Source organism: Phascolarctos cinereus, unplaced genomic scaffold (assembly GCF_003287225.1).
Source record: "Phascolarctos cinereus isolate Bilbo 61053 unplaced genomic scaffold, phaCin_HiC Scaffold_5;HRSCAF=322, whole genome shotgun sequence".
Lineage (NCBI taxonomy): Eukaryota > Metazoa > Chordata > Mammalia > Diprotodontia > Phascolarctidae > Phascolarctos > Phascolarctos cinereus.
This window is the reverse complement of record NW_027555958.1, coordinates 398,162,766-398,190,443: the sequence shown is the minus strand read 5'-3', so window position 1 is coordinate 398,190,443 and position 27,678 is coordinate 398,162,766.

Here is a 27,678-nt window from a genome sequence, read left to right as displayed (position 1 = left end):
AAGATACCACTACAAATGAAGAAAAGAATTCCTTCTTAGGCTTTAAGCATTAAATGAGTAAGTCCTCAAAATTTTGATAAGAGTGAAAGCAGTGGCAATTAAGGAGGATCAAAAAGTTGATTTTATTCATGCGGTAGCTGAAATTTTTCCTGAGAAAAACTAAAGATTGTAAACACTTGGGAGTGGTGAGGAAGGAACACATTCTAAGCATGGCAGAACCTGAGCATTTCTTAGACAAAGATGCCATGTAGAATTTGGAGATTGAGTAGTAGGCATCACTTATTACAGAATTACTGACCAATATTCCAGTGAATGTAGCTTGTTTGCATAATTCTGCCTTTTATCCATGCATAATCTAGTTGATTGTGACCCTGTTCTTACCTCCATCTCCCTACTACTAAACTATCTTTTAATCCTGACATTTGAAAGGAAGCACCAATTACCAGATTATTCATCCAACTGCAGCCTAGGACAGGTTTTAACCATAGAAAAGAAGGAGCAAAATCAATGATGGTGATGATGATGATAATGATGATGATGATGATAGAGAAAAAAAGTTTTAAGGGTTTTCAATTTTCTTTCTGATTTCTCTAGAATCTTCTTTTGATTTTATTTTTGTCCATATCTCACAAACCTTCTATAGTAGTGATGTTATTTTCTCTATTAGAAATTTAGAAAAAAAAGAAAAGAAAACAAAGCATCTCTCTTTTAAAATTCAGGTAATCTTCATGATTCAATAATCCAAACATCCCAGTTGGGAAATACCGCAGATTTCTACAGTTTTATATCACAAAGTTGAATTTCCTCATTTTATATAAGAGAAAAATCAAGTGTAAAGAATTTAAATGCTTTGTTCATAGTACATAACTAATTAGGATAGAGTCAGGATTAGAGTTTGGTATTTTTGGCTCCCAGTTTAGTGTTCTTTTTATTAATTATCACTGCATATTCTCAAAAAATTGGAAGCTCTGAAGTTTTTTTATTTAGTTTTCTGTTATCTCATTGAAATGCAATTTTACTTTTTGAAATGAAAATTCCCATTTTGAAGATTGTTTTTACCTTACTAAAGGTCTTTCAATATCAGTTTCAAAATCATCATTCTGATTAGCAACACAATGTGAAAAAAAATCTCCATTAACAGATTAAGAATACATTGTATTGACTAAATTCAATTATTTTTTCAAGATAGACAATTCACATCAGTGCCTATTGTATTACTCATTAATGCAGCACATTTAATCCAATCCAGCAAGTCTTATTAATTGCCTATTGTGTGCAATATTTGGCTAGGAATTGGGTACAAGAAGGAAAATAATGATAATCACAAACAGCCCTTGATAGGAAGGAGCTTAGATTCTACCAAGAAAATTTAACATTTACAAAGATAAGCAAAAATAAAATCCTTTGAAGGTGAAGAGAGGGGGAAAAACTATCTACCCTCTCTTAATGGTAAAATGTGATAGCAAAAACAAAGTATTTTGCCATCCTCAAATGTCTATAAATATTGACTATTATTATTAGCTATCTAAATCTCTCGTAATTGTCCCTGGACCACTTTTTCCACTCTTAAAAAAATCAATCTTTTAGTCTTTCTTTGCAGTCCTACTTCAGTTTTTTTCAAAAACAATTTTTAAATACTTCTTATATTATAAAACTCAGAACAAAGAAGTATGTTATTATAGTATCAACCAGCAACTAATAAACACAGAATATTTTCACAAAACTCATATATGCTATACTACTATATTATAATGTTATTTTTTTTCTTGCTTTCAGAACAGTGGACAAGACATTATGGTAAGCAGTGGATGAGATAAAAAACTAAATAAGATTAGATTATAGTTTAGTCAAGAAAATAAGACTTCAGTGGAAATAACTGTAAAGATTAACATATGCTAAGTATACATTCTTGACTGGAAAAAACTTGATTATAACTGTATTTCAGAAATTTTAGTATTTGTGTGCTGGGTTGTTTTTCTGGGAATCAATAAAATTAATTATCACATTCAACTAAAGAAAGGGTGGTGATTAAACAATAATTCAAATACCACCTTCTCTTGTGAAGTGGGCCTAAAAACCTTCTGTCAGTGGAGACCTAAAGCTCCTTAAGAAAATGTTAATTGCATATTGTCTACATGATTTCAATGCTTTCAAATGCCATTTCTCCAATATACTTTTTAGAGCATAACAAATAAATTATGTGAACCCCACTGCTAGAACAGCATCCAGCCTTCCTTATTTAATAGCATCATATTGGTTGTCATTTGACTTGACACTTGAAGCCAGAGCTAATGTGTGCCAATAAAGTTAACATTGTTTTACTTCTGCAGCATTCCAAATATCATGAAAAGTAAAGTATCAAAAATATCAATGCAGTAAACCTTCCAAAATGTCACTGATCAGTTTGATACTTCCTTTACACAATTGAGCTGATGGTGAAATGATTGTATTTTACATCTTTGCCAATGACATGTCTTAACTACCTATATAATCAAAGGAACACATATCTGAGATAGGTAAAAAATAAAATAAAATTAACAAAAGGGAGAAACTCAATAAGATATTGCATATCTCAGGGTTTCCGTGTTGTCCTTAATGTAAAATTGTTTTTACCTCAGGGAATTTATGCTTAATGCAACTTGGTTTGAAATTAAAATAGTATAGTCCAGGTAGTTATAGACAATTAGATGCGTGTCAGAGAATCAGGCAATAGTTTTCCAGTGTTCCAAATGAACTGTTTTTCAACTGCTTTGAGTTGTTGCCTGGAATGCTGATTTAAGGACTGTAGGTAATTGGTGAAACCAAGATGAAATTCAGGAAAGTAAAATCTAAGCATTATTGTACACATTGGTCAAAGATTAAAATTGTGTGGCTATAGCTATGACTTGGAGAGTTACTGGAATTTTTCTGAAGGTCAGGACTGTTTAGTCCTATAGTTACTCACTGTTGTTGTTTTTATTAGAAAGCTAATGGGTGGGGCAGCTAGGTGGCACAGTGGATAGAGCACTGGCCCTGAAGTCAGGACGACTTGAGTTCAAATCCAGCTTCAGACCAAACACTTGACACTTAACTAACTGTGTGACCTTGGGCAAGTCATTTAACCCCAGTTGCTTAAAAATAAAAACAAAAAAAATTTTTTTAAAGCTAATGGGTTATTAAGAGATGTATCAGGTAAGAGCCAGGAGAACTCATCTTCCTGAGTTTAAATATGGCCTCAGACACTTATTAGCTGTCTGACCCTGGGCAAATTGCTTAAATCTGTTCACCTCAGTTCCTCAACTGCAAAACGAGCTGCAGAAGGAAATGACAAACCACTCCAGAATCTTTGTCATGAACACTTCAAAATGTCACAGTCAGACACAACTGAAACAACTGAGTAACAATTATATTTATAATTTACATGTATTCACCTAATTAAGGTTGATGTTGACTTTTCTGAAGAGTTTAAAGTTCATGTATGTCTTTACATATACATAATAAGTTTATATCAAGAAGACATGGATTCATGATCTGATGCTTCCATTTAATCTTTATAAAACACAATCTATCATAGAAAGATATTTTTCATTATCATTCAAATAATATAGTACACAGCTGTTCATCCAATGTATATTGTAGCTGATTATGGGGAAACAAAATGTATTCTTTGGTCAAAATCTTATTAGTGATTTTATATTAATTTTCATTTTGAAGTTTCATTTTTTAATTCTTACAATATAAAGCTTGCTTTGGTGCCTTATCATGACTAGAGATACAGAAAAGTTTTGCCAAGGAAATGCAAGCCCTAACAGGTTATACCAAGCTGAATAAGTCTTTTGCTGTTCAGTCATTTCAGTCATCTCCAACTCTTTGTGACTCCATTTGGAGTTTTCTTGGCAAAGATATTGAAATGATTTGCTATTTCCTTCTCCAGCTTATTTTACAGAGGAGGAAACTGAGGCAAAGTTAAGTGACTTATCCAAGGTCATACCTAGTAAGTGTCTGAAACTTGATTTGAATTCAGATCTTCCAGACTCCAGGCCTGGTGCTCCATCCAGTCTCTATCCACTGTTCCATCTAACAAGTGAGTGTATAACTGTCCTCTGATGATTATCTTAGCTAACTTTAAAAAGATTCATCACTAGAAATTAGGGAACCAAAGTGATGATTTTTAAATCTATTTCTTTATCTGTTCATTCATTCACTTATTCATTAACATATTTTATTTTTGTCTATTGTAATTGAAGAGACAATGCAGTGTATTGGAAGTAGCATTAAGTTTGACCTAAGAAGACCTCAGTTCTCCACTTACTCAGTATTTTACCTGAATAACAAAACACCCCCTAACACATGATACTGTCCAACACATAAATGAGTTGATTGGAAATTATCTTGTTCTCCTTTCTTGTACATCTCCAAGTGGAAGATAGATGATCAATGATTGGGAATCCGTTCAGGGGATTCTTTGTGTGTGTGTGTGTGTGTGTGTGTGTGTGTGTGTGTGTGTGTGTGTGTATTTTACTAGGCAATGTGGTGAAGTGACTTGCCCAGAGTCACACAGCTAGTAAGTGTTAAGTGTCTGAGGCTGGATTTGAACTCAGGTCCTCCTGACTCCGGGGTGGTGCTCTATCAACTATGCCACCTAGCTGCCCCTAGGGGATTCTTGATTAAATATAGTTTGGGTTAGACATCATGATCATAGAGGTATTTTTGAACTTTAAGATTCTGTATAACATGACTTCAAATCATAGCTTTAGCACTAGCTGTACAATCATGGATAACTATCTGAAAAATGGTTTTCTCATCTATAAAATACAGGTAATAATATTTGTACCACCTTTGCTATAGTGTTGCTGAGAGGAAAGTATTTCTGAAACCTTATAGTGTTAGAGATTTGAGGCAGTCTCTCTTATTTGCAGACCTTTATTGAAAGGTATATATCTGAATCTGTGGTCAGTGGAGAGAGTATCCTTGTCAACAAAATAACATTTTATCAATATTCTATGTATATTTAAAATATCCCCTTAATTGTTCATCAAAAAGTGTTAAGATCACAGATACAACAAGTGCACTTTATTTTTTAATAATCAAAAATAGTAAGTTTCAACACTTGAATAAAGGATTCAAAGCAATGCTATGTGGGCAATGGGATTTATACAGGTCAAGGGGTGACTGCTTTCCTATTACCAGGGACACCTCTACCTTAAGGTAATAATTATATTACAATTTTATAGATAACTTCATAAAAGTTATATAAATATATTAAAAGCAACATAAAGCATATATATGGAGGAATGTGACTGTATAGGTCCCTGGGAAAGGAAGAAGCTCTCTAGAGAATGGAGAGTCTCCTTGATTGTATATTGACTTGACAATGTCTTTTGTGTTATGCATTATGCCGTATACAATGGAGCTTGCCTTATTTTCCATATATTATTAGTCTATTTGCATGTAGTGTAGGTTACCTTCCTTTCCTCTTTTTCTGTGGAAATCTAGGCATGAGTTCAGTTCTACTAGTTTTAAGAGAAACTAAGATTAATATATATGGTAGGTGGAGGGAGGGACAATCAAAATCTGGTGTTCCCCCTTGAAGCTCTGAAAAGGAGGAAAAATGATACATTTTAATAAAACTCTCACACAATTAAAACTTAAGTTGTTTTTTTTGTAGGTATGCATCTGTTTTATATATATGGAGCTAGTATGTTAAAGATGATCTCAGTCTCTGTCTCTCTTTCCACCTCTGTCTCTGTCACTCTCTATTTTTTAAAATCTCTCAATCTCCCCCTCCCTCCCCAGTCTTAACTTACTTTGGTCCTATGAGGTAGGTATAGTGCAACTATAACCAGTTTACATATGTTGAAACTGAGGCTCAAAAAGATTAATTCAACTTGCTCATGGTTGTAGTACAACATATAACGCAACTGAGACCAAGAGTCCTAAGATTAGAGTCACAAGGCCTGGATTTGAATTCTGGCTCTACTACTGACGACCTGGACTTCAGATCCATCACTTGAACATGAAGGAAGGTTGTTGAGCTATTTTCTCACCTCAATCCAATTTGTTAGGAGATCTAGAGGAATAATGACTAAGGTAAAAGCAAAGCTATTCAAAAGGTAGATCTAAACTAAAGACTTTTACCAATAGACTGGTTGAGTACATCAAAGCGTCTGATTCAATAAAGAACTAGAATAAACTGTTGCTAGGCTAAAAGAGTCATCAACACTGCTCTATAGAAAAAGAGACTATACAATACCTTCTACTCAGTGAATGATAAGCAGGTGGCATCAAGGTGAAAAAGATTTTAAAAGACCAGTAGGAAAATGACTTCAATAGCTTATATGTGAACAGAGAAAGCAGCTCACATCTCGGCAGAGAAAGCAACCCAGTATGTGCTTTTGCTAAATTACTAAATTCGGTCAGTAGCTTTTGGAGAAAGATGAGGCATAACTCCAGAATTTCAAGTTGTATGGGCTATGTGTATTTTTTTTTCTCTCACACATGAATCATATTATATTATATTTAGAAAACTGATGGAACTTAAGGATCATCCAGTCAAAACTCCCAATTTTTAGGACATGAAAACTGAGGTTCAGAAAAGTTAAGTGACTTTCTGAAAATAACTGAGCTGGTTTTTGAATGTAGATCATCTGACCTCATGTCCAGCACTCTTTTGACTATATGTTTTTCCTTAATGTATTTTTTCTTTGAATTGTTGCTGAAAAAGCTGAAGAAGGATGTGCTTATGTGAGTACAGGGTAAGGGGAAGGCTTTATTCCCCTACTTAGAAAATTCCAATATCTCCCTCTTACCTCTAGAGTCAAATATAACCTAATCTATTTGGTATATAACACCCTTTACAAACTTGCTCCACCCTACATTTCTACTTTACTATGCATTATTCTCCCTTCTATAGTATACAATCCAGCCAAACTGATTTTCTTGCTGTTCTTCAAACAGAATCATAAAATTAAAGAATCATAAAATTTGAGAGTTGGAAAGGATCTCATTGGTCATCTCATCCAATACATACACCAAATCCCAGCTATTATATCAATGTCAAATAGACATCTAGCTTCTACTTGAAGATGACCAAGGACATCACCTCTTACAGCTGTTCATTATCCTCTTGGAAAGCTTTAAATAATAGTAAGTAGGTTGCTTTATTTTTTCTCTGAAATCAAACCTAAATGGACAGGGGTGAAACCAATATGGCAGGGTGGAGAAGGACTTAGCCAAGCTCTCTCAATTTCCCCCCAAAGAGCTCTAAAATAATGACAAATCAATTTCTGGAGTGGCAGGATCGACAAAAGTTTGGGTGAAACAATTTTTCAGGCCAAGTTGACTTAGGACAAAGGTCTGTCTCACCAAGGTGGTGGTTGAGCATTTAATATAATGCAGATCAAGCTGTTTAGCCATGAGTAGGCTCTGGAGGCAGCTACTTTAGTGGCAGCAGTAGCTTCAGGAGCTATCAGCTCATGGCAGGGGTGGTGGGTGAGAAGGAAATTGAACAACTGATCTGAAGAGATTGCAGGAGACTCTTTGCTGATGCTACATTCAGGAACCTGTTGCAGTGACCATATGTGGTCCTAGGACATAGCCTCAGGGCCAAAAATAGTGATAGCACTTATAGGTACAGGGGAAGAGAAGCCCTTTTTGTTGTTCCAGGACAGAGAGCTATGCTTGTGGTTGCTACCAAGGGACTAGTGACCCAGGTCTCAACACCCAAGACAGGAGCACTAGCAATTGTGACTACAAAAGTTTCAGGGGACCTAGTCAAGCTCTGAGGGCCAGAAGAAGTGCTAGCACTGGTGGCTACAGGGGAACAAGGTCCCTTCCTAGGTGAAGACCATAGTACAGGGCAAAAGAGCATTTGACCACACCTCTTCTTGGATCATACCACCTTGGAATCACCAAAAACATAAAACCAGCAGAGATAACTCTGAAAATAGTAGCAGAAAAGGCCTGAAGCTTCAGAAAGTGCCCACTCCATCTCAGGAGCAGAGTCCAACTTTAGTATAAAATTGAAAATCAAGAAATGGGCTAAGAAAAATGAACAAATGACAGCAACAAAAAAGAATTTAAACATAGAACTCTACAATGTTAACATGGAAGATCATGATACAAACTCAGAAGATAATGAAGTCAAAACAGCTTACATGCAAAGCCTCAAAGATGAGTGTGAATTGGTCTCAGACCCCAAAAAAAATCCTGGAAGTACTCAGGATTTTAAAAATTAAATAAGAGAGGTAGAGGAAAATTGGGAAAAGAAATGAGAGTGATACAAGAAAATAATGAAAAGAGAATCAATAGCTAGGTAAAGGAGGCAAAAAAAAAAGTGAAGAAAATGTCATCTTAAGAATAGAATTGGCCAAATGGGGAAAAAAAAAGATATACAAATTTAGTTGAAGACAAGAATGCCTTAAGAAGCAGAATTATCCAAGTGATGAAAAAGGTATAAAAATTCAATGAAGAATATAGAATTGGGCAAATGGAAGCTAATGACTCAATAAGGCACCAAGAAATAATAAAATAAAATGATTGAAAAAATAGAAGAAATGGGAAATGTGCCATTGGAAAAAAATTGACCTAGAAAACAGACCAAAGAAGATAAATTAAAAATTATTTTAATTTTTGGAAGCCATGATTAAAAGAAAAAAAACCTAAGTAGCATATTTCAAGGAATTATCAAGCAAAACTGCCCTGATATCCTAAAACCAGAAAGCTAAAATATAAATTGAATGAGTGTGCCAATCACTTCCTGAAAGAGATCCCAGCATGAAACCTGTAAGGAATATTATAGACAAATTCCAGGGCTCCCAGGTCAGAAAGAAAATATTGCAAGTGGCCAGAAAGAAACAATTCAAATATCATGGAGCCACAGTCAGCATCACTAAAGATTGAGCAGATTCCACATTGAATGATCAAAGGACTTGGAATATAATATTCTGGAAGACAAGGATCTAGGCTTCCAAGCAAAAATAACCTTTTTCAGCATACCTGAGTATAATCTTTGAAGGGGAAAATAACTATTTAATAAAATTGAGGACTTTTAAGCACTTCTGATGGAAAGAATCTAATATTATACTAGAAATGGTAGCTATAGCCAAAAGACATGAAAATGGAATCAAATGAATGGAATTAGGCAATGAGGAAAAAACAAACTGTTGCTCTTTGCACATGACTTCTCACAATTTTGTACTGCATATCTGGCATTTGATTCCACACCTTTCTCCTACCATTTATATCTACTTATTTCCTCTAAACCTCAGCTCAAACTTCACCTACTACATATGACCTTTTCTGATCTCATCAACTCCTAGACCTTTCCCTACCCAAAAGTCTTGTGTTTATAAACTTATTTTGTATATATTGCATACATACTTACATATAAGTTTCCTGTCTCCACCAATAGAATGGAAGTTTCTTGAGGTCACTTATTATTATTGTTTTATAATACTGTCCACCTAGTCCTCACCCACTTAACTATGAGAACCAGATGGAGCCTGTAAGGTCCAGTGAACTTGGCCATTACTCTGTAAAGATCTCATGGGGACAGAGAGCATTACAATTTTATCAACTATTCACTACTACTCTGATGGCTATCAACCTCCTGTTACCTATTGTTTTCCCAGTCCCCGTATTAATGAATCACAAGCTATCTAGGAACAATCTAACTAAACTTCTAGTTTTCAAACTTTTATTCCCATTCTCCTCAACTGTACTTCACTTGTATTTCATGCCATCACTCCTTATTTCTGTTACTATACTCTCTGAAATTCTTATTCCATTAATGAACAAATTTCTCTTAATTCTGAAACTCTTCCTCTTATATTCCTTCTATTTACTTGCTGTCGCCAAGAACTAGATTCACCCATATGATACTGAATCACTGGCCGTTTTTTATTGCAATAGTTTTACTCACATTTCCTGACATACTGGCTCTAAAAGGGAAGTTGCCATGCCTTTTGTTCTCTACTACACTTTCAGACTTTCCCTTTTCTATCACCACTCAATGAATTCTTTTCCTTTGAATTTCTATTATGATCTTTTCCCCCATTGGCTCTTGTGTACCACACCTTCCCACTAAGTTAATTCTTTGAGTCTAGTGCCTAGTTCACTGTCTTTCATTTCTCCACACCTACTGACCTTACAAGCACTAAAGAATTTCAGCATTCAAGTTGATACTGCCTTGAGCTCTCTAACTTCTTATTTTCTCAGTCTCTTCAAATCCCTGATCCAACACTCTCTCTCAGTCATTCACAGGGATGGTTACATCCTAGATCACATGAAAAGCCACATTTCCCTGGTCAAAAACTCTAATATTCTTCTATCTGATCACAAACTTGTATTATTCTAGTTCTCCATATGCCTCACTGCTCCTAAGCACCATCTTTCATTCTCATCCCTCAATATTTTACTAGGGCATTGCTCCTAGTTTGACTTAGCTTTCCTCCCTTTTCAATATAAACTCTAGTAGTTAAGTATTTCAATTCCATACTTTCCTTTACTTTCAAATCACTCAGTATTTTGTCCAATTTAGGTTCTTCTTCCGTCAAACCTGAGCAATCCTGAAATCCTATGACACTAGGGGCTATCAGACATAAGTTGTCTAAAGTTTAGATTAATTGAATGGTTGTAGTAAAAAGAAAACAGTGTAAATGATATTCTTGCTTATTTCATTCTGGGGAAGGATAATGAGAAATTCAATTAAATATTTATTAAAAACCTACTATGCCTTTAAGGTCAACTAGTAGGCACAGTGTACAAAGTGTTTGGTGCTAAAGTCAGGAAGACTCATCTTTGTGAGTTCTAATCTGTCTTCAGACAGTTACTAGCTGTATGCCTCTGAGAAAGTCACTTTAATACTTGTTGCCTCAGTTTCTCATCTATAAAATTAGTGGGAGAAAAAAATGGCAAACCACTCCAGTATCTTGGGCAAGAAAACACCAAATGGGGTAACAAAGAATCAGACATGACTGAAACAACTGAACAATAACATTATGCCTCTGGTCAAGTATGAGATAAGGTAGAATGTAATAAGGCCAAAGTAAAGATACGCAATGCTCTAAGAAAAAAAATGGGGGGGGGAGGGAATCTGTCCAAGGTCTTAAATGAGAAGCATTCTCACAGGTATAAATGAGGAAGTGTGAAGAGGCAAATGTTGGGTGAAGGATGGAGTTACACTTTGGCCCCTCATCCTGAACATATCTCTCCCAACATCCAACAGAGTGCTTGTTAGGTACAGGAGATATATGCTATAAGAAGAACATAAAACAAGAAAAGGCACTTAACACAGTGCTTGGCACATAGTAGATGTTTAATAAATGTTTATTGATTGACTGATAAAACAGAGACAAAAGTGCCTTAGTGGGAGTTCAAAGAAGATAGAGGAAGAAGTTTTGTCAGCAGTGGATTCTAATAATGGATATGAAGAGCTCAGCTCTTTGAGGATTTGTGCACCACTAATTGAATCATTAGGGAATGTGTGTTGTCATGAACTCCTACAGTTTTGTGGGAAGTACTCCAAACAAAATGCAGGCTGAGATAATTATGTTTCTTTTTATTAATCATAACTCATTTGTTTATGGAGGGCTTTCCATTTGTGACAGTAATAAAGTTAAGTAGTGTGTAGAACATTTCTGAAATTTAGAAAAGCATTATGCACTAATATGAGTTTTAACTCCAGTGCATCACTACAAAGGAAGGGGAATGGCTATTAGTATAGATTCACCTGAAGAGAAGATAAAGATTAACAGAGGTAATATCTCAAAAACTACTTCTGCTACCTAACAGCTACAAACTATTAAAAAAAAGAAATAGCATAATTTATCTGAAGTGAAATCACTTACTTTCCAATGAAGCACTGTTATGATAAATGCTAGGTAATCTCTCTGTTAAAGGCACATTTAAAATTATTTTGGACATATACCATCTGTCCAAAAATAAACAAAAATAAGATGGGGGGTGAGGGAAGAAATTTTGAGACAAAAGAAGACAGAGACAAAGAAGCTTTGTCTATATGAATATAAACATGTTTAATCTGAAGGAAATCATAACTGCTTTCAAGTATAGGTCTATGATGTAGAAGAGATTGTAGACTTCTACTTATCCCTGGAGTGTAGAACTAGGGGTGAAGGGCAGAAGATTCACATAGACCAATTTAGGCTTTTCATAACTGTAGCCAACCCTCTGGTCTCCTTGCCCAAATCTCACTTGTGTTGACACGCTGGAGCCCTAGAAGGTAATTGATCTTTAAGGTTTTTGGGGTTGTGAGGCCATTGATACTTTCCCTCACGAGCATCTGCCATGTTCACTTACACAAAGTAGCTTTTACAAAGGGGTATTTATTGAGAAGATATGACTAGGAATAAGAAGTTACTTAAAATAAAATACACAAGTGGGGGCCCCTTAAAACCAAGGAATAACTCATGATTTCTGGACTGAGATCCTTTTTTTTTTCCTTATGAGAGTCCCCACCAACTTTACTTCAGTTTATTCTGTCCATGATAGACAGGCCTCTCTTTTGCTTGGCTAGGCTGACTGATGAATTAGTTCATTTAAGTATATGTCAAGAAGGTCAGTTACTGCTTGTCTGGCTCCTCATTGTACTTGGCAACTCTTGCTATAAGCACTAATCATCCCTGATGCTAACCGGTTAATAAGAAAACTGCTGTTGGCTCTTCCAAACTTTTGAAGACAACAAGGTCATATTCTCATCAATTCAGTCTCCAGTTACTTATTCACCAAACATCAGGAAAAAAAAATAAAGACAAAATAAACAAAGGTACCACACATTTACAGACACATAGCGATTGGGTGGGAAGATCTGGCGGTCTTTATCCACTATATCCCTTTATTCACCTGGAGGTTCTTGCCTTAGTTGCTACAAGGGAAGAAAAAGACAAAAGGACTGAGAGAGGGTCATATCACTCCATTCAAATCTATTCTAGCTCTATGTCTGCTGAGTGATCAGTTCTGGTTAATAAATCAGACAACTACTTGCTATCATACAAACTTACTCTCCAGTCATTCATGTTAAGAAGTTGTCTCAGCATTCTTCCACCTGTTGGATTGGAATCAGATAAGAAATAATGCACTTGTTATGTTGCTTTCAGTCATGTCTGACACTTGAGATTCATGTCTGACTGTAGTTGGGGTTTTCTTAGCAAAGATACTGAAGTGGTTTGCCATTTCATACTCCATCTCATTCTGAAGATGAGGAAACTGACTCAAACAGTCTTAAGTGACTTTCATAGGATCACACAGCTAGTAAGTGTCTGAAGCTGGTTTTGAACTCCTGCTTCCTGCCTCCTGCCTCCAGGGTCAGCACTCTATCCATTGCACCATCTATCTACCCCTAAATAACACAGATCTTCTCTCTTAGGGAATTGAACCCTAGTCTCCTGTGTGACAAGCAGAGAAACTCACCACTATACTAATAAGTTAGGCGCATGCTTTAATTAATCTCCCTGGAAGGGCAAATATGAACATGCAAGAACATCTGAACAAATCTGAGGCTTGATCTGCATTAGCCCAACTTCCCATCATATATGGAAAAAACAACCCAACAATTTTGAACAAGAAAAATGTTTTAAGTGTTTAGTATGTGCAAGACCCTATACATAAATGGACCCTATATATAGACAGTCTTGACCCTCACAGGATCATAATTTGATAAAAGGAATTTAGAGATCATTGAGTACCACTCCATCATTGTATAGCTGAGAAAAAATGAAGCCCAGAAAGTAGAGCTAACTTTCCCAAAGTCATACAAGTAGTAAGTATGAAAGAGCTGGAATTTGATCTAGGTCTTTTGACTCCATAACCAGAACTCTTCATACTACATCATCCTCTGATTAAGGTTAACCCATCTCCACATCATTAGCTTCACCATTGCTAAATAGCTAAAATAATGTGGGCTTCATTGTTTAAGCTTAATCTGTTAGTGTATAATATGCTTGTATTTGTGAATAGTGTTCTTATCCTAAGTTCCCCAAATATATTCCCATTCCCACTCCAAAATATATACAATACTAAAATTGTTCTTTAAGAATTATAGGTATGTGCATCATGACTATCAGACTGGGCAACATGACAAAACAGGAAAATGATAAATGTTGGAGAAGATGTGGGAAAATTGGAACACTAATACATTGTTGGTGGAGTTGTGAAATGATCCAACCATTTTGGAAAGCAATTTGGAACTATGCTCCAAGGGCTATTAAAATGAGCATGCCCTTTGACCCAGCAATATCACTTCTAGGGCTGTATCCCAAAGAAATCATACAAATGGGAAAAGGACTCACATGTACAAAAATATTTATAGTAGCTCTTTTTGTGGTGGCAAAGAATTGGAATTTGAAAGTATGCTTATCAATTGGGGAATGACTTAACAAGTTTTGGTATATGAATGTAATGGAATACTATTGTGCTGTAAGAAATGATGAGCAGGTAGACTTCAGAAAAACCTGAAAAGACTTGCATGGACTGATGCTGAGTGAAGCAAGCAGAACCAGAAGAATGTTGTACATAGTAACAGCCATGTTGTGCGATGCCTAATGTTGATAAACTTAATCCTTCTCAGCAATGCAAGGATCTAAGACATATCCAAAGGTCTCATGATGGAAAATGTTATCCACATCCAAAGAAAGAACTAAGGAGTTTGAATGCAGATTGAAGCATACTACTTGCTATTTTTTTTCTTCTGTTTTGTTTTGTTTTCTTTTTCTATTGGTTCCTCCTATTGGCTCTAATTTTTCCTTAGAACATCACTAATGTGAAAATATGTTTAATAGGAATGTATATGTATAGCCTATATCAGATTGTGTGCCATCTTGGGGAGGGGAGTGGGGAATAATGGGGAGAAAAATTTAAAACTCAAAAGCTTATGGAAGTGATTGTTGATAAATCAAAATAATTAATTTTAAAAAAAGAAACTGAAGTTACTAATAAAATCAAGAGAATGCTTGAAGTTGTGAAAGTTAATATATATATATATATATGTGTATATATATACGTATATATATGTGTATATATATATATATGTGTGTGTGTGTGCGTGTGTGTGTGTGTGTGTGTGTGTATAGGTATGGAGGGGCAGCTAGGTGGCAAAGTGTATAAAGCTCTGGCTTTGGAGTCAGAGGACCTGAATGCAAATATGGTGTCCATATTTGACATGTTGACATGTATATTTGACAGTTGACATGTATATTACTACCTGTGTGACCCTGGGCGTGTCACTTAACCCTGATTGTCTCACCAAAAAGCGATGATGATGATGATAATAATAATAATAATAATAATAATAATAACTACAGGTGTGTACAATAGCCTGAGTAAAATCACAGTAATGAAACTTGAAATATTGCAAGGTAGTTGTGTATGTGAGAGAGAGAGAGAGAGTGTGTGTTTTTTCCTCTAGTTATTAAATGTAAATCTTGAATATGACAACTGAGAAATTAAAAAACAGTTTAATATTAGAACATAATAGATATCAGGTCATTCTTGTTCTAGTTTTGAATCAGCAGCAATTTAAGTTGGTCAGCAATCTTCTGGTTAGCACAAAGTAAAGATTATTTCTGAACCAATAAGTAATGCCCTGGCTGATCTAAACTCTCTGCATGAGAAGAGACACAAAGCATGAAAGGTAACCAAGGCCAAACTCCTCAAGCTTAAGAGAGTTGAATTGCATGTAAAAATAAATTGGCAGCTGGCACTAGAGGACTAGGTTCTGTTTGATTCATAATAATTTCGAGCTTAACTTCAGTTCCACATGATTCTTGTCAACAAGCAAGGAAAACACAGAAACCAAGAGATTTAAAAAATATCATCCTAAAAGAAAATTAAGCAACTCACAAAGTTATCTCTAGTTCTTCATGCATTCGCCAGATTCAAAAATATAATGCTCTAGTAGTAATACTAACACAGTGTACAGAATATCAGAACTAAAAAAAAAATCTTCATTTTTATTCAGTTTCTTATTTCCCTGGGATTTCTTTAAGAAACAAGTTGTTTCTTCAAGGCACACTGCCATGCATGACTTTGTATATCCATGTTATGGGTAGGCAGATACTGAGCTGATTACAGGAATATTCCCAAATAGTTTAATTATCATTTCATTCAGGGATGATCTAGGAGGGCACAATGGAAAATGTTCCAGGAGCAAGTCCTGTATATCTTACATAACTAAGTGGGATTAGTAAGGATTCAAATGACATAATAGGAAAAAAAATTTAGCCTAATTTCTCTACTTTTGACCTACTGCTATGACCACTAGCTTTGGAGAAGAGAGGGTTTCTTGTTGGATATAACCACAATTTCCTATTCCTCACAATCACATTGAAGCTGCCATCAAGGACAAGCTATAGTGTCTTATATTGTTCCCTCAGTGTTTGATGTCTTTTCATTTTGATTTTTTCAACTAGACAGTAAGCTTCTTCAGGGAAGAAACAATGTCTTTCTGTAGAAGTATCTTTGTGTCCTTGAAAACTCTGCTAAAATATTAGCTACTATATGAAGCAGTAACTGACTCCAACAATTGTTAGTGCCTATTTAAAAATTTACCTTGCATTTATTTTTGCATGGTTGTTTATATGCCAAGTATCTCCCTAACTTAATGAAAGTTCTTTGAGGGCAGAAACTTTTATTTTTCTCTTGTATTCACATCACCTAGTATATTGTCTGCCCATTATATGGAATAAATAAATGTCCATAGATTGATTAATTGAGTGAATGCCTTATTTTTCAACATTACTAAGAATTTTAGGCTCTACATAGGAATAGATTGCTCCCCATATATAGAACTCCTAATTTTTCACATGAAATAAAAGGCTTACTCATGTAAGAATATTTTCTTCACCATCTATAGTGGAAAACTTCTAAAATACATTACTTCCCCACATTCTTGAATTAAAATTTTTTTTTGAAAAAATTAAGCCCTTACTGGATGATCTCAGGTCATCATTATGAATACTCATTACTGCATTATTTAATAATACAATGATATCCTCCATAGCTCCAGAGAAATTTGGGCCATTTGACATTAAACTAAAATTCTCCAAAATAATTCTACTGTTTGAATTCTAAACTTCATATTTTTTATTATTTCCTATAACCCCCTCACACTCAGAGTACCTGCTTCTAAATAGTCCTCTCTGAAGCCAAATTGGCTATTTTAAATCTATTAAGGGTCAGGAAACCATATAGGCAAGGTTGTTATCATTTCATCTAAAGCATGAGTATCTAGATTTCTAATGGGGCACTAAGTTACTCTTTCTTGAATAGAAACCGATAATATTATCAACTGCTACTAACATTGCTCAACCTGGAATGTCCAATAGACAACCCCAGATCAATTCATTGTATTTTCCCAAAAACCCATCCTTTTCCCAAACTTCCCAGTTTCTAGGACTATCTTCTTTCTGTAACACTGATTTATATGCTATAAGACATATTTTATCTTATCTTTCATATATATTGATTTTTTCATTATATTAAGTAAAATTATTTAAAGGGAGAAAAACTACAAAAACAAGCTTTCCTATAAAAATGTGATAGTGGAATATTTGGTAGTAGAATTAATAATTTTGATTCAGAAGAATTAAAAAAACACTTTATCTCTAATAGTATAAAATGATTCAAGTATATTTGATTCACAAATGGGAAGTTACTGCACCTCAGTGGAAAGAACAATGTAAGGGAAGAAGATGAGATTCAACATCCAAGTTTAAGTATATTACTATGTACTAATTATGAAACCTCAAGCAAGTCACAATCTCTCAAAACTTCAATTTCCTCTTCTGTGAAATAGAAAAAAAAATAAAGATATTTACACATCTGGGAGTTGTTAAAAGATTCAAATGAGATGTTTCTATTTTTTTTATTTACAGCATCTAATAATGATTTTTAAAATAGCCCACCTATGTAAGTTTGACCTTTTTTAAAAGTCCAAAATATTTCAGTGTATCACTTTTTTTTCCCTTTGGGGATCAGGGTTAAGTGACTTGGCCAGGGTCACACAATTAGTAAGCATCAGGTGTCTGAGGTTGGATTTGAACTCAGATCTTTCCGACTCCAAGGCCGGAGCTCTATCCACTGCACCACCTAGCTTCCACCTTTGTATCACTTTCTGGTAACAACCACAATAACAGCAGCTGTAGCAGCGACAACAACAAAGCATACAAATAAAATCAAAAATGAAGTACATTTATACAGAGAAAAAATACTATATACATGGTCATGGATAAATGTAATGTAATATTATTGAACCATACAAATTATGAATATGACAATTTCTAAAAAATGCATGAAGATTTTTATGAACTGGTATAGAATGAATTAATCAGAACCAAGTAAACAATATACATAGCTGCAACAAAGCAAAAAAAAAAAAACCCAAAAATGATAAAATGAAATTGAGCATTTTGCAGTTTGACAAAAAATAAAGGTAATCTTATAGAAGATATCAGAAAATGAACACACTTCACCTTTTTGCAGAGGTAGGGTATCATGTGTGGAACACTGAATACATGTTTAACCTCAGTATATATGTGAATTAACTACTGAACTGTTTTCTTTTCTTTTCCCTTCCCTTTCCTTCCTTCCCATTCCCATTCTCCTTCTGTAGAGATCTGATCACATTTTTTTTACCACTTCAACAACCCATGAAACTGACAACTAAGTCCTAAAGTGGTTGCAAAGTGTAACAGAAGAGGAAATAGTCACATTAATGAAATCACTAATTCCTTAAGTGTTAAGTTTTATAACAAAATTCCTGAGACATCATACATTTCATGGCAGTGGTAAACATTTCTTAAGCTTATTTTATCTCTCCCAGTAGTCAGAAAAATGCTAGGTCTGAAATCAAGAAGACTTGAGTTCAAATCTAGCTATGTGAGTCTGGTTAAATCACATAAACTCTATCTGATTAATTTTCCTTATATTTAAAGGATAATGGTAGCACCTAACTCCTAAGGTTGTTTTAAGGATGAAATGAGATAACATTTATAAAGCTCTTTGTAAACCTTAAAGTGATATATTAAATATTAAAATTAGTATTGTTGCTATTAATATTATTACATAAAAGATTCTTAAGAAATGGTAGCTAATTGAATAAATGTGTTGAGTGTAGGGAGAGTATTCTGTGTTTACCAATGTTATTTGGAACCGTTCTCTTACTTTATGAGTTTTTGTGTGTCATTATTTCTTTCATATTAAAAAAATCCTTTATTTCTATAAATGAAAGAAAAAACTTGCAATTAATATTAAAAGACAATATAGGTCTGTGACACATTAACTATTACATTAATTATAGTCATCAAGAAAGTGGTGATATTGCTTGAATCAAGCTTCTCTCTATTAGATTAATCAAATTAAATGAAAAAGAGTGTAAAGCAAGCCTGATTGACCTATGATAAAATAGTTACAAAATCACTAAATAAAAGAAATTAAAAATTATTTCATGAATTTTAATATGCAGATCAATGGCGTTAATGCAACAAGAGAAAATGAAATATATTTTTTAAAAAGAAAAAAAGTAATTTTCTCATCTAAATAAGAATGTAATTTTTAATGGGTAGCCTCAAATAGATTAATTTCATGAATAAATGTTTGCTTCATCCTATATCACTGATCTATGATTTCTAACATAAATTGTTCTTTAGTAAGTAGTTTCATGCATTGCTATGACCACTTTTCTAGGGAGGAGTTTCTCTATCTTATCTAGGCCTGTCCTTGCAAATCCTGAAGACTTGTTGCTTACAGAACCCTACATAGCCTCAGGTTTTGCCACAAGAAGTTGGAATGCTACTTACACATCTAGATGGACTTTCTCACATTCGTAATGAGTATTATTCCTACACTTCACTTTGAGGCACCTCTATTGCCACTCAAAACAACTGGGAAAGGGACAGATAGTTTCCTTGCAAAGTGGTACTTCTGTGCAACTGCCTTCTATACTCAGTTAAGTTGTGAGTTAGGGCTTATTACAGCTCTATTTGTCTATACCATATTCAAGTTTTTTTTAAAATTATTATTATTAGGTAAGGCCAATGCATGAGAGTGAGGCTGAGGAGATCTACCTATAATGCTAGTAGGGATTGATAAATCAATTATGAGCTAAAAAAAAAATACCTACATAGGTGGCTCAGTGGAAAGAGCACCATATCTGGAGTCAGGAAAACCTGAATTCAAATCCAGAGATGCTTACTAGAAGTGTGACCCTGAGCAAATCACTTAACTGTTTGCCTCAGTTTCCTCATCTCTAAAATGAGCTGGAGAAGGAAATTGCAAACCACTCCAGTATCTTTGCCATGAAAAGCCCAAATGGGGTCATGAAGAGACAGATATGACTGAAACAACAGAACAACATATGGAGATGTGTATATGTTTATATGTACCTAAATGCCTATCCTTGTATATGTATATATCATATGAGTGTTCATATGCAGCATAGCTAACTAGCATTTATATAGTAATTCAAGTGTTTTGAAGATCTTACAAATATTATCTCACTTTATTCTGACAGCAATTCAAGGAGATAGGTACTATTATTATCCCCATTATGCATATGAGGATATTGAGGCAGACAGGGGTGAAATCATTTTTCTAGGGTCAAAAAGCTAATCTGTATCTGAGATCAAATTTGAACTCCAATCTTACTACCTCTAGGCCTAGTGCTATATATATATATATATGTGTATATATATATATGGCAACTGCTCATTTTCAGTTTCCTAGGAGTTCTATTCATGTTGTGTGTTTGTTTGGTGTGGGAGTGAGGGTATATGGGCAGAGTTCTCTATTATTCACAATGGTAGGTCCTGAAACTCCTCTGGTGTTCTTGAACAAATTAGTCAATATCGCACCATTAATTTTTAAATATGAAACATGTGCTAACAAAGGGAAAATTGATAATTTTAACATAGCAGAACAATAGTCCACCCATATACCTGTGATTTTCTTTCCCTGAGTGTCTGAGAGGTAAATGGTAACAAAATTATAGAAACCTAGAATGAGACACATAAGTAGGGAAACTCACAATGAAAAATTTGAGTCAGAAGGGCCCAAAGCATCCAACTAGGTCAACCCTTACAAATAAGATATCGCCACCAAAGATAACAATTCCTTAAAAATTAGAATGCAGCAAATGGAAGCTAATGACTTTATGAGAAATCAAGAAACAATAAAACAAAACAAAAAGAATGAAAAAATAGAAAACTGAAATATATCGCACTGGAAAAACAACTGACCTGGAAAATAGATCAAGGAGAAATAATTTAAAAATTATTGGACCACCTGAAAGCCATTAAAAAATAGAGAGAGAGACTAGACATCACCATTCAAGAATTATCAAGGAAAACTCCTCTGATATTCTAGAATCAAAGAGTAAAATAGAAATAGGAAGAATCCATTGACCACCTTTTGAAAGAAATCTCAAAACAAAAGCTGCCAAATTCCAGAGTTCAAGGAGAAAATATAACAAGCAGCCAGAATGAAACAATTCAAGTATCATGGAGCCACAGTCAGGATAATACAAGATTTAGCATCTTCTACATTAAGGATCTAGAGGGCTTGAAATATAATATTCTGGAGGTCAAAGGAGATAGGACCAACCTACAGATACAACCAAAAATCACCTATATAACCCTTCAGTGGAAGAATTGATTCTCAAAAAGGTAGAGCACTTTCAAGCATTCTTTTTTTTTGGGGGGGGGTAAGGCAATTGGGGTTAAGTGACTTGCCTAAGGTCACATAGCTAGTACGTATCAAGTTTCTGGGGCTGGATTTGAACTCAGGTCCTTCTGAGTCCAAGGCTGGAGCTTTATTCACTGTGCCATCTAGCTGCCCCCTTCTTTCAAGCATTCTTGATGAAAAGACCAGAGCTAAACAGAAAATTTGACTTCCAAATATAAGATTCAAGAGAAACATAAAAAGGTAAACAGGAAAGGGAAACCATAAGGGTCTTAACAAGTTTAAACTGTTTACATTCCTACATGCAAAGATATTTGTAACTCATAAGACCTTTCTCATTATTAAGATAGTTAGAAGGCCTTCATGTAGACAGAGAGAACAGGTGTGAGTTGAATATGAAGAGATGATATATAAAAAATAAAATTAAGGTGTGAGAGGAATATACTGGCAGAAAGAGAAAGGGAGAGGTATAATGGGGTAAATTGTATCACACAAAGGTGGCAAGAAAAAGCTTTTACAGCGGAGGAGAGGAAGGGGGGAGTTAAGGGGGAATGAGTGAATGAACCTTACTTGCATCAGAATTGGTTCAAAGAGGGAATAACATACATGCAAATGGGTACAGAAATTTATCTTATCCTACAGGAAAGTAGGAAGGGAATGGGATAAGAGAAGTGGGGGTGATAGAAGGGAGGGCATATTGGGGAAGAGTGTAGTCAGAAGCAAAACAGTTTTGGGGAGGAATAGGGTGAAAGTAGAGAGAGAATAGAATTAATGGGGGGGATAGGATGAAGGGAAATATAGTAAGCAATAGTAATTGTGAAAAAAAAATTGAATAAGTTTCTCCGATAAAGGCCCCATTTCTCAAACATATAGAGAACTGAGTCAAATTCATAAAAATAAGAGCCATTCTCCAATTGATAAATGATCAAAAGATATGATCAGTTTTCAGATGAAGTAATCAAAGCTATCTATAGCCATATGAAAAAAAAAACTACTCTAACTCACTATTGATAGGAGAAATGCAAATTAAAACAATTCTGAGATACTACCTCATACTTATTAGATTGGGTAATAGGACAGAAAAGGAAAATGGCAAATGTTGGAGGGGATGTGGGAAAAATGAGACATTAATGCACTGTTGGTAGAGTTCTGAATGGATTCAACCATTCTGCAGAGCAATTTGGAACTATGCCCAAAGGGCTATAAAATCATGCACACCTTTCGTCCTAGCAATACCACTACTAGGTCTGTATCCCAAAAGAGATTAAGAAAAAAAAAGAAAATACTTATATCATCTCTATTCTGAGGGCAAAGAAATAGAAATTGAGGGGATGTCCATCAATTAGAGAATGGCTGAAAAAGCTGTGGCATATAATTACGATGGATTATTATTGTACTGTAAGAAATGATGAATGGGATGCTCTCAGAAAAACCTAGAAAGATTTGCATGGACTGATGCAGAGCATAACGTATTGAAATGTACTTTTAACAAGGTAACAGCAATGTTGTAAGATGATCAGCTGTGAGTGACTTAGCTATTCTCAGCAATATGATGACCGAAGACAACTCTGAAGGACTTATGATGAAAAATGCTAGTCATTCCCATAGAAAGAACTGATGGTGTTTGAATACAGATTGAAGTGTATTTTTTTACTTTATTTTTCTTGAATTTTTTTGTCTACGTTTTCTTGTACAACATGACTATTATGAATATATTTTGCGTGACTACATACGTACAACCTATATTGAATTGCTTACCTTCTAAATGAGGGGAGGACAGGTGGGGAGGGAGAGAGGACAAGAATGTGGAACTCAAAGTTTTGTTTTTTATTTTTTTTAATTATTCATTCATTTATTTATTTATTTTTAGTTTTCAACATTCACTTCCACAAGTTTTTGAGCTCCAAATTTTCACCCCATCTCCCCCCTCCCCCACCCCAAGATAGCATGCATTCTGAATATCCCTTCCCCTGGTCTGTCCTCTCTTCTATCTCTCTCCCCTTCTCGTATCCCCTTCCCCTTCTATTTTCCTGTAGGGCAGGATAGACTTCTGTACCCCATTTCCTGTATTTCTTATTTCCCTGTAGCATGTGAAAACATTTTTTTTAAACATATGTTTTTAAAACTTTAGGTGGAACTCAAAGTTTTAAAACTTACTATTAAAGATTGTTTTTTACATTTAACTAGGGAAAAAAAACCTAAATGAAGAAAAATAGAAAAATAAATAGATAAATAAATAGAATTTACCTGTCATTTAAAAAAAAGATAACTTCATTATTATAACATATACAAGTGGTGTTTTTTGTTTTGTTTTGTTTTTTCAGATCCTGCTTAAAGACCTTCAAGGCAAGGGAAACTTCTATTTCTCTAGGATAACCTAATCTACTTTTTGACAGCTGTGATTTAAAAATTTTCCTAATATTGAGCTTAAATTAGCCCCTTTGTGGCCTTTTTTTTTTGTAACTGTAACACTGCTTCATCACCCACCAAAAGGAACAGAAATCTCCAGAAATCTCTGCAAATGTCAGACTTAAGAGTACTGTTTGCTAAAATAATTTAATATTTCTGCAGAGGTAAAAGAGTAATGGAAAAATAGGAAGAAAGCAGAGAGGCCAGAAAAGGAGGATCTCTACCTGGCATGTGCATAAGGAGTTCAAGGATGCCTCTATTGTCCATCTCTATAATGGTAAAGGAAATAGATTATCCTGTGACAATTGCAAGGGAGTCTCTTAGTCATTCCTGGCTAGATTCTTGCCATAGTCCTCTTCAATAGGCTGATCCTTCACCTGGAAGATGGTCATATACCTGAGAGCCAATGCGGCTTCAGAAAGGGTCAAAGAACAGTCAATATGGTGTTTGCTGCCTGACAACTCCAGGAGAAATGCCAGGGGCAGAACAGAGATCTATATACAATGTTTGTAGATCTGACCAAGGCCTTTGAAAGTATCAGTTGTCAGGGCTCATGGAAAATTATGTCAAAATTTGGTTGCCTGGAGAAGTTCATCAGCATTGTATGTCAATTTCTCGATGGCATGCTTGCCTGGGTTCTGGATAATGGACAATGCTCTTGTGCTTTCCCAGTCACCAATGGAATGAAACAAGGCTGTGTGCTTGCTCCCATGCTTTTTAGCTTGATATTTTCAGCCAGGTTGTCAAATAATTTCAATGAGGATGAACATGGCATTGAAGTCAGCTACCACACTGATGGTAAATTCTTCAACTGGAAAAAACTACAAGCGAAGACGAAAGTGGAGGAAGTGTTGGTGAATAATTTTCTGTTTGCTGATGATTGTGCACTCAATGCAGCCTCTGAAGCTGAGATGCACCAAAGTATAGACTGATTCTCTGCTGCTTATGCTGACTTTGCCCTAACAATTAACACCAAGAAAACACAGGTGCTCCATCAGCCACCACCACACCATCCATAGGCGGGAACCATTGGTTACAGAAAAAGGAGAACTTTTGAATGCTATGGATAAGTTCACTTACCTTGGTAGTGTACTTTTCAGGGATGTATACATTGATAATGAGATTAATGCACACATTGCCAGAGCTAGCTTAGTATTTGGGAGGCTCTGAAAGAAAGCATGGGAGAGAAGAGGTATTCAACTGACTAACAAACGGAAGGCCTACAGAGCCATTGTGCTGACTTCATTGTTGTATGCCTGTGAAAGCTGGGCAGTATACCAGCACTGTGCCAGGAAACTGAATTGCTTCTATTGAAATTGTCTTAAGAAGATTCTGAAGATCACCTGACAGGATAAGATACCAGATACTGAGGTCCTTTCTCAAACTAACTTGCCAAGCATTCAAACTCTGCTTCAGAGAGTATAACTTTGATGGGCTGACCATGTTGTTCAAATGCAAAACTTATGCTTGCCAGAGATTATTTTATGGAGAACGTACACAGGGCAAGCCTTCACATGGTGGTCAGAAAAAGCAATACAAGGATATTCTCAAAGTCTCTCTTAAGGACTTTGGGATTGATTGTGTGACATGAGAGACACTGATACAGGACTATTCATCATGGCATGCCCACATCAGAAAAGGTGCTGTGCCATATGAGCAAAGCAGAATTGAAATAGCTCAAGAGAAACAAAAGATACACAAACTCGGAGAATCCCTCCCCCTCGCAAAGGTTCACACAGACTATTTGTGCTCGGCCTGTGGTAGAACATTCTGAGCTCATATTGGTCTGATCGTCCATAGTTGGAAACACTAAAACTCTAGCATAGTGATGTCATTTTGGTCCTCTTCAAAAACGAAAGACAACAAGGCAACTCACAACTCAGGACGGCTAGCCTTAATATCCTTCGTCTTTTTAGAAAATAGTCTGAACCACACGTCATAATTTTTACGTGGTCCTCAAGTTATTTTTTTGATTCAGAGTTTCCCAGCTATAAATTGCATAGCCCTAAAAATAGTCATATGCAAATTAGATTCTGGTTAGCTATTCTTTACATACAATACATATTATTCGTTAATTTAGCCTGTGATTACTGATCCTAGTTAATCATAGTTAATCATCCTTACAATATTACTGTTGCTGGGTACAAAGCTCTCTTGGTTTGGCTTATTTCGTTTTGCATCAGTTCATATAAGTTTTTCCAAATTTTTCTGAAATCATCCTGCTAGTCATTTATTAGAGAAGAATAGTATTCCATCACAATCACATCACGACTTGTTCAGCCATTTCCCTATTGATGGTCATCCCCTCGATTTCCAAATCTTAGCTGCAAAAAAAAAAAAAAAAGTAAAAAGAAATTGCTTCAATCTGCATTCAGACTCCATCAGTTCTTTTTCACAGGTGGAGAGCATTTTTCATGATGAGTCCTTTGAAATTGTCTTTGATCTGATAGGTGAAGGTTGGTTCCTCAAAGTTGTTTTAATTTATATATTTCTAATCAATACTGATTAAGGGCATTTTTTGATATGAGTATAAATAGCTTTGAGTTCTTTGAAAACTGCTTGTTCATATCCTTTAACCATTTGTCAATTGGGGAGTGACTTGTATTCTTATAAATAAGATTTGATTCAATTACCTTTATTCAATGCAACCTTTAGTAAGTTGCCATTGGCTTAGGGCTCTGCCTGAGTCTATTTTATTGTAGGTTGCACAATTTTAATCCCCACAGGGAGATAAAAAATATGAAGATGAGTGGGTGAATGATCAATGGAATAATATAATACACTATTAGGAAGTGCTAGATAATAGCAGAATTAAATGGATTTAAAATTCATTGAAAATTTGTCCCCACTAACTATGTACCCATGGTTTACGTTAAATTGAAAGGAGGTCTTCAGTGAAAATACTTGATCCAGGGCTATATATTTGGTATTATTCTATTTAACTTTTTTTATGCAGTTGGGATTAAGTGACTTGCCCAGGGTCACACAGCAAGTTAAGTGTCAAGTGTTTGGTCTGAGGCTGGATTTGAACTCAGGTCCTCCTGACTTCAGGGCTGGTGCTCTATCTACTGTGCCACCTAACTGCCCCTCTATTTGACATTTTTATTGTTGACTTAGACAAAGGTACATATGGCATATGTAAGTGAATAGTCAGGAAGACTTGGACTTTTATTCAACCTCAGATAGTTACTAGCTTTTTGGCTTTAGGTAAAGTTCACTTAATGTCTCCTAGACCTAGTTTCCCCATCTACAAACTTTGAGATAATATTATTTGTGATACTTGCCTGAAAAGATTGTTGTGAGGATCAATTAAGGTAATATATATGTAACACTTTACACATCTGAAATGTCTATTTTATCATCACCATTGTCCACATAATCATCCTTCCATTTTTAGATGACAGAGCTGGGAAGGATAACTCTGTCAGTGTTAGTGTCTCATAAGATCTTGACAGGCTATTATGTTGAACTGAATCTAATAAGATACAGTTTTAAGAGAGGTTATTTTAAAGTTTTACATAGGATTAGATGGTATTTGCTCTAAAACTGATCTGAAAGTTTTGACTCCATGAGCCAAGTCCAATGTTGCACTCTTTATCT